Genomic DNA, 10,877 nt, shown 5'->3' with positions numbered 1-10,877 from the left:
AGTTACCCTCCATACAGTTGGAAATATTGTTTTGCTTTTCAGTTTCTTTCCAATTTTGTCTGGCTCAGCTTGAGGACTCAAAGTTGCCAAAGTTTGGGACAGAAAGGCATTGAGGCACTGGTGTCTTCCTTTTTTTTTTTTTTTTTTTTATAAACGACATCTTAAAATGTAGGTGAAATCATTCATTTTGGAACTCCTGCTACATCTAATATCCATCACAGAATTTCCTCAGCATGTAAAGTGATGATCATAAGACAGAGAGAGACCTAGAAAGCTGAAGCATATCTCTGAATTTGAGTGCTGCTAAAAATCAAGTTCTTTAAGGTTCAAATGCTTTTTGTTAGTTTTGGTTTGTTTTTCTTAAAATGAACTTTCACGGAAAACGCCTGTTGAGACCCTACAAAATAAATCTCTGAATTTGGATATTGTGTTAGCTTGCTTTTGTAGTTTAGCCAATGATGATACAATCTGTGAGCGTGTCTTGGCAGATCCCACCAGGAGCCAAAACTAACATGCAATGCTATTTGTTTCAGCACTGTTGATGTTAACATATTGCCATATTGCTTTTCACTGATCTATGTCAGTTGTTTGTTAAGCAAGTCAAGTTGCTTTACACCAATTCAGCAACTCACTGAAGTGTGCTTGCACTTTTGTTATCTCAACCCATTAAGGCACATCTATTTGCCTAACACACTTTTTCTACAAACTTCAAACTGCAGCATGTCATGGAGTCTTGCTTTGAAACATGCTTCTTGTTAAAGAAATCAGAAAGGTGGATTTTTTGTTACGGTGACTTGGGCAGTCAGTTTCATTTAAGGAAAATAAATAATAAAGAAACCTAATATCAGGGTAACTGGTGGGTGAATGTTCTAATGTAACGGCTGGCTGTGTGATGTTCATTCTGTTCATCAAGATGAATTGTTTGCCTTCCCTATAATTCTAAAAATGAGTCCCATCAGCTTTCTCATTACTCTTAACTCTCAGTACCTCAAAGTAACTTCACAAAGTTAGAGCTGAAGGAAAAACTAAACTAGAACATTACACTTACAAGTACTGCACATTCTTTAGGGGGAAATAATATTCATCAGCTCTCATTGTGGGTTTTATTTTTATCCATACGTTCTTGGACACTTGCACTTTTTTGCCTCTCAGTTAAACAAAACAATCAAGATGTTATTGAAAGAAAGCCTTTCAGCTTTAACAAAATAATTGCATTAACTGGTTAGGGATTATAGTCATTTAAAAAAAATATTGCTCAAATTCAGAGGCTCATAATTAATTGGATAAACTAACACAATTTTAACTATAGGGATTATTTTTAATGCTTGTATGGAAATCCCTTGCTATTAATGACTCCCTGAAATCTAGAACCCGTGGACATCAATAAATGCTCTATTTCCCTTGTGAGGCTTTGCTAGGCCTTTATTACAGCAACCTTTAGGTGTTTGTGGGTCTTCCTGCTTTCAGTTTTGTCTTCAGCAACTGAAAAGCTTTTTTAGTTGATGCCGCCTGTGTAACAAATCCTGTTGTGAAGTTTCCTTTCTACTTCTTTAGTTAGAGCTCCAAACTTTATGTGGCCTTCAGATTAGCTCAAGAACAGTGTGCAGAGAGTGGTACGACCCGGCTCAAAAGCTGCAACATAAAAAAGGAGATGAATACCAGAGTATGGGTGAGAAGAGATTTTATCTTAAAATGGAATCGCAGGTTGGGTAAAAGACAAGGCAAAGACAAGTGAGCTCGCTGGGAAGCTTGCCTCAGGTATGCTTGTATCCACACCTGACTAGGTGTGGCCAATTAGCACCAGCTGAACACACTGAGCAGATTAGAGGCTGCAGAGGGACGTAACAAGAGATTCACGGAAAGGGTTTGGAATGGAATGGCCAACCAGCTGCGTCCAAACCTTTCATCAGCAGAGGTGTAAAGGAGACTTCTACTGGACTCTATAGTGGTAGAGACGTGGTCTCTGGAATGATGAATCGCAGTTCTCTGTCTGGCAATCCAAAGGATTGCCAAATAGTACTTGTTAAGTGTAGCTCGGCTCGGTCCCCTAGTTCCTGTGAAAGGAGCTCTTAATGCTTTGCCGTAACAAGACTTTTGGAAAATTTCATGCTCTTAACCTTGTAGGTGCAGTTTGGGGATGGCTCCTTTCTGTTCCAACATGACTACGCACGGTTGCACAAAGCAAGGTGCATAAAGACGTGGATGAGTGAGTCTGATGTGGAAGAACCTGACTGGCCTGCACAGATTCCTGACCTCAACCTGGTAGAGCACCTTTTGAATTAATTAGAGCAGAGACTGTAAGCCAGGCATTCTCATTCCACATCAGTGTCTGACCTCACAAATGAGCTTTTGGAAGGATGGCCAAAAATTCCCATAAATACACACCTCAACCTTGTGGAAAGCTTTCCCATAGGAGCTGAAGCGAGTCGGGGCAACATCATATTAAAGCCTATGGATTTAGAATGGAACGTCCCTTAGTTCATATGTGTGAAGGCAGATGGGTGAATACTTCTGGCAATATAGTGTATAAGTTTGACTTTGAACAGTGAGGGAACTACCATCATTTGGCTATAAAACTATTCTCCACTCAGTTGTCAAATTGTTAAAATGAAAAGCATTATGTGTAAAAATGACTGTAATTTCAACATAATAATTTTTGTTAAACCCCTTGAATTAAAGGTGAGTCTGAACCCTAACCTGATTGTGATTGCTTTAATCCTCTGTGGAGTCAAAACCCAAAAAATAAATGAAAAATAAAAGTGTCATGGCTCAGAAACCTATGGACCTAACTGTAACAAAACACCATGGCGCAAATAATGGCAGATGTGGCTGACATGTTAGGTTCCACTTCAGAAACTTTGCTTCTCTTGTGCCCTGAGGAAATATTTCAGTAAAACTTTGCTTTGACCTGATTTAACAGTGAGAGGAACAAGTAAAGTGCATGCAGTTGCTCTTGAAAGTGACCTCTTCCTTTTGTGCTTATTTTTTTTATGATCCTCTCATGTGTAATTTGTTCTTGTCCCTCTCCACAGGGAGGGCAGATGTCAGAGTGCAGGGTTAAACATAAAGCCATTGCTATGTATTTGGGAAGGATTCGGTGTCTTACTCGAGACACTTTAAGCAGGGAAGGGTACAGGGCTGATTATAGGACACTTGCTTACGAATACGCCACCCTACTGACTCTAAAGCTTACAATGACCTTTTGGAAGGTCATATCCCAAACAGCACCACTGTGAGATAATGGGCTGCAGTGTCACAAATCCCAACCTGAAAAAAATAAAATATGACCACAAAACAGTCCTCCCCTGAGAGGACAGTAAAATAAACAGTAGTAAAAGCAGTAAAAATATAAACCTAAAGACTGTCTGTGCAGTTTAAAAAGTAAAAAATAAAACAAGACAACTTTTTAAAAATCTTGACTTAAATTGATCAGTAGACAATCTGTCAATTAATCATAACCGAGCAAGTCCATCAATATGCCGACACTGACAATGATCCAGACACTTGACCTTTTCTCTGGCTTAAATCTCAGCACGGTGGTGTGAGAGGGTGTGTGGAGCTCGCTGTGGCTCAGAAAAGATGGAATCATCACAATTTGGATTTTATTGGCAGGGTCAGAAATTAACAGGAGCGCCTGGGGAAAAAATACCCTTGAAAGTTCAGAAAATGCCCGTGAAATTAAAAATGAAGGGAAAGAACATGTCCCCTGATAGTAATGGATGTCCTCTTTTGTATTTCACTCCTTTCACATTATATTCATTGTGCTGTCAAATTCTCACATGTGAATGTGCCAGCTGGGTTGTTTGTAGTGATTGTAACAACCTATAATAACACGACTCTCTCCAGTGCATCTTGGGCAAGAATAATAGAGCTATTTTTGAAAGAAAACTACCAAGGACATGTTGGGCTTGCAGCAAATGTTTGATTTCTTTTTTTGCTTTTTTTAAAATGTGTTGGCATATGATGGATTTTAGAATATGAGGATCACGGCACGGCAAATTGAATGTTTAATTAACATTGTGCAGTGCAAATAACAATGGGCCTATCATCATATTCTGCTGGTTTACTTTTTGCATGGTATTGTAGTTGAAGTGAATCTTGGTAATAGCTCCTTATTGATTCTCATTTTTTTAAGTGTAAAAGAAATCAAAGACAAATAAACAAACAGAATGAAGATAACAAGTTCGAGAAATATGTTTTAAAATTTGCAATAACTGACGTGTATGTGAAGAAGGAGAGACAATTTGGCGTGGGAATAATTCCCCTAAAAATTGTTCAGTTGTTGTATTTTTCACAAATTGCCTGAGCAAATTTTCAACATGGCTTCAACGTGACTTCTCTGGGTGGCATCAGTGTGTCTTACTTTAACTACACACAAGCTATTACTTTCACCACAGTCAAAATATAGACCAATGTTCATCCTCTCATTGCAAGCGTGAGCTGAAGGATAAAGTCTTAATTACTTTATATCTATGCACTTACGGCGCGTGATGATCAAGTGCGTTAAAAAAAAATGGGAAGGAGAGAAAACAGGGGTGAGACGTTGACAAGATTACAGTATTGACATATGCCTTGGCATAATTAATTATACATTGACGTGTAAATGTAAATGCGATATGTTAGCACTTTTTCACAGATTGCAGTTTTGTTGTTTATTAATTTGCAACATATGAGTTGGTGTTACATCTCCTGCAAGGCACTAACAGAATAATACCCAGATTTAAAGTATAACTTCCAGGGAGTTAATAATAATTTCGACAACTGACATGTACACTGAAAGGCTCTCAAACACACATATGCACGCACATGCACACACACAAACTACATACACCAGAGAGCCATGAGACAAATGCAAGTAAATACTTGATATGACAGATCCAATCCTACTCGTGTACCATAAATAGGGATGGATAGGTGCGGGCCCAAACAAAATATTAATAAAGAGTTTTGGTCCTGAGATGTGACGAGAGCTCCAGCACGATGCTCATTCATCTTTGACTTTGCTTTTCCTGCAGGCCATAATATTTCTCATCAATCAGCAAGTTAGGTGTCAAGTGAGAACAATTCAGCACAAAGTGAATGTCAAGCTCTCTTCACTGCCCATTTTCCAATCTGGTAAATGAATGACTCTTTGATGCTGATAAATTTGCATTGATAGAGAGAAGATTGTATGCATCAGGGGCCAGCTGACCTCAGTGACGGGCGAGAGACAAACCCTTGGCAGAGACACAATTGAAAATTTTGTCCTCTGTAGTGCAGACATGCAAATGACACACAAAAAGCCTTAAGCGCTTTTGCAAAAATTGAGAGTTTGTATGTACTAAGTGTTGCAAATATACTAAAGTGGCATTCTGACATATTCTGTTCTCCTTTTTTTAAACCCCTAATATTCTCTGCCACCTTTAACTTGTTCCTAATTTGTTTTCATACAATATATCACAATAATTCAAAGCCATACAAGAGTGCTGCTACTGTGCTCATTAGTAACTTTGCCCTAAAACAGTTATATACACACTGTTTTACTTAAGGGATTAAATTCTTGCTCAAATTTTTAAATTAGCTGGCCAGAGTTGGTTTGCATCTCTGCTGGATCGTCACTTTTTAATTATGTTTTAATGTTAACAATTAGTACTAAAGTGGAGTCAGCAACACGTGATTCATAAGGAAGGCTGTCTAGATTTGTCTTATTGTTAAGAGTAATTCAATAACAAACAAAAAAAACCCCTCCTAATTCTTGGGAACATTCATCGGTTTAAGAAACAGGTACAAATAATAATGCAAAAAGATGCATTTTGTTTTCATGTCTAATTTTAATGATAATGCATTGCACACAAATTAAATCCCAAGTGATAAATTCAACAGCTATAATAATGAAAATGTGAAAAATATTAGCATTAAGCAGACCGTGAACTGCAAGATAGTTAGATGCCAAATAGTAAGGATTTATGACTACCACCAGCACTCGTGGACCATATGAATAATTGTCCTGTTTACACATCAAGTGATGTCAAACGTCAATACTTTATTACCTGGCAAATCATTTGCAATCCATTTTTATGGCGCTTATGCTCCCTGATTAAGCTAAAAGCTGCTGTCAGTGACATCTCCAGATTAAGCCTTTGTCACTGCTTTGCATTAGGATCTAACTGATCATGTAAATTGCCCTCTTTGTAATTGAGGATTCTATCCTATTTTGTTTATGTGGTTTTCCAGAATCTGTGGTTTTCACTAAAGCATTACTATGCATCTTAGGATAGTCTCGACTAGCTCATACTCAGCTTGCAGTATGTACCAGCATTCCTGAATTCTATTTGAGAAATCATTTTCTTGGTTGTCAGCAGCACTCTGCTCTGGTTTCACTCATCTCTTAGAAACACATAAATCGGAATATTGGTCATTTGATGCTGTCACTTTCTTTTTGCACTTGTTCAAAACGTCACTGCAGAATAGAGAAGTGTCACCGCTGAAGTTTGCTCTTCTAACCTACGTGCACACCCACAAGTCCACCCACTAATCCATCTCATCTATCCATTCCTCTGTTCAGCTATACAATATGTCATCTTGAAAAGAAGAAATGGACCGGAGTGGAGACAGTTATTAAAGCCAGGGTTATGTGGTCCTGCAATATGCTATCCCATTTTTAAATTATATATAAGTAATCTGTTTATCTGTGATCTTACCATTTATATAATCAAAAATAATGAAACAGTTACCTTACAATAGGGCTGTGCGATATGACCAAAATCTCATATCCCGATATAAGAATTCTATCGTCCGATAACGATATAAATCACAAAAATGTAACATTTTCTGTAAATTCTGTAAATCTCGGGCAGCTCGTCTTGCGGGAAGTGTTTCCAGCTGCGCGTCATGTAGCTGGAGTCGAGTGTTTTAACCGATGCATGAAACTATACATTTTTAGACATAAGTTTTATAGGCCGCTGTTTTCTTTGTGAGTATTTATTACACGGCGTGCTGCGGGGGAAAGCCTGTTCTAACGTTTGAGTTTAAGGTTTTTTGTTTTTTTTTGCTTCTCATCTGTAAATAATCTGCTCTTTCACGTGATTCAGTTTATTTTGCAAAAGTCTCAACAGGATCTTGAGCTTTATTGTGAAAGGTTTATGTGGAACATAAACAAGCGGACAAGCGATGCTGTTACCGTCGTTGTTGCTAACCACAACGCATAAAAACAGCCGCTTGTCCGTCAGTAGTGTGGTTATATAAAATATAAGAGAAAGAGAGAACTTTACGAAATTAATATAGCTACTACAGTGACCATCAAAACGATGAAAAAATATTGGCGTAAACAATTTATTTTGCGACACCACGAAACAAACGATAGCGTAAAATGAAACAATAGATGTTTTTATATCGTCATCCGATATATATCGTTATATCGAACAGCCCTACCTCACAAATGTAGTAATTATATCCAAACTGAATTGCTGAGAATGAATGCACACTTCAGTGTGAGAGTACTCCTTGCAAGGTCAGTGGTTTAATTTCCCAGTCTACATGTGATACATGCTGAAGTATTCTTTGGCAAGACACTGAATCCAAGTGGCATACAATGGTAGGGAAGCATCTTGTATTGCAGCTTGGCAGCCGCTGGTGGATGAGTGTGAATAAGTGATTGAGAAGCACAAAATGTGATGTTCTTTTTAAAAGACAAAAAGGTGCTAAATGAAGACTTTTGATTGAATTTTCTTGTATGTTGTGCATTTTTGATCAAGGTAAAGAACAACTGCCTTCTTAGAATATTTTGAGTGCAAACAAATTAATTTGTTGGGTATGTGGTATTCCGAGCAACATATTACTCTAGTCACATTACATTTGACTGTAATATAGTTATTGCATTAGACTACTAATTTCTAAACTCCTTATATACCGTAGAAAAATATGATATAACGTGGCATTTTCTACAATGCACTACAATCAGCTGACTTACTTCTTGTGGAGGGAGAAGAAATAGACTACAGTGATGTGTAACTTCAGGAGTGGAGTTATGAAGATCGCTTATTTTAGTGTAAGAAAGGACAAGAACATGCAAAGTGCACTCAGGCCAGAAACAACTATGCACAGCTTCTGACACTACATCAACTCTTTCAAAGCATCTGCAAAGACACCATGGTTACACAGAGATAGCAGCAAACCCCTGCCCAGTGCCCTAAGCTTGATTTTCAATAGGTAACAAAAGCAGTGATGAACAGTCAGGCTTGGCACATCATAGCCTTCAATTTTTACCTGTAACTCTTACTACAGCAGAGTTGCTGAAGCCAATTTTTTTTTTAACTTTGCGGTGCCCTCTGGGTTGGTTTTCACCAAGTTTGCTGTTGGCTTTGTGGCAATACTTAAACAACAAAAGAAAGTGTGTGTTTTCAGTATGATTGGGATTTGTATCAGTGTTTAAGTATTTAAGTTTGTAGTTTTATGTTTTTATTATTAGATGGTAATTATGTGACAAAGACTATTGGCCGTATTGCAAAGCAATGCAAAAGAAATGCAAGAGTGGTGTAAAAAATACTTAGCAATTAAATAAGTAGCAACTATTACTTAATAACTCTATTTGTCTGACTGCATAATTTACTTCCTTCCCTAAATCTTTATTGTTGTTATATATCGTATATATGCTGTTATCGTGTTTTCTTAACACTCTTAACATTTCTTAATTCCACCATATAAACAATGACTATGCAGTTATCTAATGAGAAATGTGGTTTTGGTGACAGTTAAAGATAAAGTGAACATTTTGTAAATCTGTCTATAAATGCTTACCCTATTTCTCTAACATGAGCACAGCTTTCGATAGCCCATTTAATTTGTCACAGTTTCTCTGTGCTCAGCCAGTTTTCCTTGGGTTGAGCCACTGTCACTGTGCTCCTGGTCAGTACACATCCTAACACCCATATCTTGATGGCTGTCATGTGTGAAACAAAGGCTCCGAGTTAACATTCCCTCCTGTCACGGCAAGTATCTGCAGCTAAACCATGGTAGATCGAATGCTTCACTTTTGCTTATCTTCTCCTTTTAATTGACTGAATGTTTTGTATGTTTTTGATCAGTGATAAGAGAAAAAAATGTTTAAACATTAACAACAACAGTAATAATAATAATAATGATTTCTTTAACTATGTGTTATTCTGGTAACTGCTTACCAATATTCATTAAAACTTGGGGACAGTTTTAGGTGAGTTTCTCTCATCGTGCTTAATCCTGAAATAGAAATATTGATGATCATACAGGTGACACATACACAGCTCACACAGGTTAACTACTCCTTTTGCAACTGGGTAAATAAGATCCCACTGTAATTGTGCAACCTCCTGCTGACTTCTGTTGTTAATGTTGCCAATCTTTTAGGCTTTACGGTAACCATAGAAACTGAAAGTATTAGAATTAATTTATTAAACTGCAGAAAGACTGACAAACAGTGTGACGATCAAGGCGGTGATATGGATTGTTTCCCCAAATAGTCTGTTTTTTAAACTAATGCAATCCATGATTAAAGCCTGACGAACAACACTTTATATTTGGAAGAAAAATGCTTGTTATGAAAAACCGAAGAGCAGATATCCAAAAACATAACTATTTGCAAATCCCAACTTTGAATTCTTGACAAATCAACAGAACACATTTTTCTTATCAACAATTACTGCAGTCTTCATTACCAAACATGATATTTATGTCATTATTAGGTATGTGAGATATAGTTTTTAAGACAGTTAGAAATGTAAGCTATAGAAACCAGAGTATTCATATCATGGTTATTAGTGCCCATTTACTGTTCCTTAATGTATATAACACTTAAAAGTCTTACTTCCCTGCTTAAAAGTATATGGAATTCTTTCATTAAATTTACAGAAACAGTGATCTAAAAAATCTTAGTCTGCAGATTAAGCTCAAAGTACTACCATTTTCTTCTTCATTCACAAACAACAAATTTTGTTTGAACATAGTCTGTGTTGAATTCTGTGCTGAATGCATCTCAGCTGTACAAGGGAATACAAAAGAAAAAGAAAATACCTGCATAATGTTTTGTTCTAGCATAGTGCTTATCCAGTTATGTGCCATGAGCATGCTATTAGGCAAATATCACTGGCTCCTGGTGGCTTCTCCATTGAGCACAGAGGTTTGCAGCAGGCAAGGCCAGAGGCTAAGCAAATATTGTCCATCTAACATATTCCAATGAATTATAAAATATATTCTGCATGAGCACAGCTGAACAGCCTGACATATAAATGTGACAGCGCTCTCACAGGTAGCTGTGCAGAGTGAGAAGTGCCTCATTCATGACTGATAAAGTAATGCCCTGAGAACTTAAATAATTAAAGTTGCTATCGTCTCAAAGCACAGTTTTGCTTCCTTAAAAGACAGTTTTCTTTTGCTACATGGCCAATGTAATTGAAAATATATTTGAATATTTTGTCAGAATTATAATTTAGCCATGTAAAATAATGAAATTATTCGATTCAATCAAATAAATAATTAAAGTAAGTAAGTAAGTAAAATTGCCTAATTCTATAGAGTTCCAGGTGAGAAGAGATAGAATTGAAACCTTTCTCTCTTTCTATGCTTCACTGGTTCAAGATAACCACTGTGGAGACCGATGATTTTCAAATCACCCTGGTGGCCCTGTAAGACTACCAATACTGGGGAGTCTCTTGATTTAAGAGCTGACAGACAGTGAATACAGCTAGGCTTTACTGTCCTCAGTGACTCACAAGCAGACAGGGCATATGTGGAGTAAAGCTGACGTGTTCAAAGCCTCTGCACTGAATAGTTAATTTGCTAATTGTTTTTTATAACAAAATGTTAGTGAGATATTTTAGTGCCCATTCTTAATCTAAAACAAGCTATCCCTGACATTTCTGCTCATA

Source organism: Copadichromis virginalis, linkage group LG2 (assembly GCF_057382275.1).
Source record: "Copadichromis virginalis isolate Kocher_CV1m ecotype Utaka linkage group LG2, C_Virginalis_male_GT1.1, whole genome shotgun sequence".
NCBI classification, from domain to species: domain Eukaryota; kingdom Metazoa; phylum Chordata; class Actinopteri; order Cichliformes; family Cichlidae; genus Copadichromis; species Copadichromis virginalis.
The sequence above is the reverse complement of the archived record's forward strand: the minus strand, read 5'-3'. Positions refer to the sequence as shown.